The sequence below is a fragment of the Bombus bifarius genome, unplaced genomic scaffold (assembly GCF_011952205.1).
Source record: "Bombus bifarius isolate JDL3187 unplaced genomic scaffold, Bbif_JDL3187 scf7180000009341_frag, whole genome shotgun sequence".
Classification (NCBI taxonomy): Eukaryota; Metazoa; Arthropoda; class Insecta; order Hymenoptera; family Apidae; genus Bombus; species Bombus bifarius.
Genome location: NW_022885055.1, coordinates 4,894 through 5,592, shown reverse-complemented (window position 1 = coordinate 5,592; position 699 = coordinate 4,894).

The window sequence follows — 699 nt, the reverse complement described above, 5'->3', positions numbered from 1 at the left end:
CTGCGCGATGATAGTGAGTGAGTGAGTAGGTGATGAGTGATGCGGCTATGACTCTTCATTCTACGCATATATTTAACCAATTATACGAAAACACGTTCTTTCTACTGAAATTACTTGGAGTATCTGGTAATATGAATAAATGAAACCTTCGAATGCAAAGTATTAATATTATTAACGAAAATTAGAAATATAATTTATCAAACGGGATACGTGTATATAGTAAACCAAAGAATACAATGAATTATGCAATAACGACAGAAAAATTAACAGATATGACCAGATCTAATTGTTCAACCACTATACCCCTACATGTTCGAATCCTTGGGCGAACACCAGCAAACAGTTCGATCGATATTTTTCAACCTTCGAATTAGCTGTTATAACTAAAATATTTTCCATCGTTACAATGCATCCTGTCCCCAATTACATCGTTAATTTCGTTTCCGAGGTTCCGCTACAATACTTCGCAACGAGCAATTTAATAATTGAGACAACGACTCGCGTGATGCGCAGCAGTACGCTGGCCGTGAATCAATTGCATCGGATTACCTCGATTAATACGATTTTCTAGGACTACGCTGTAATGTCGAGTTAATTAATACGATAAAGTGGATCCAATGGAAACGCCTTCATTCTTACTTTTTCGCGCGATTTCACATCGGAGTCTAAGGAAAACGAGCTGCATCTTGCGGCATCTTG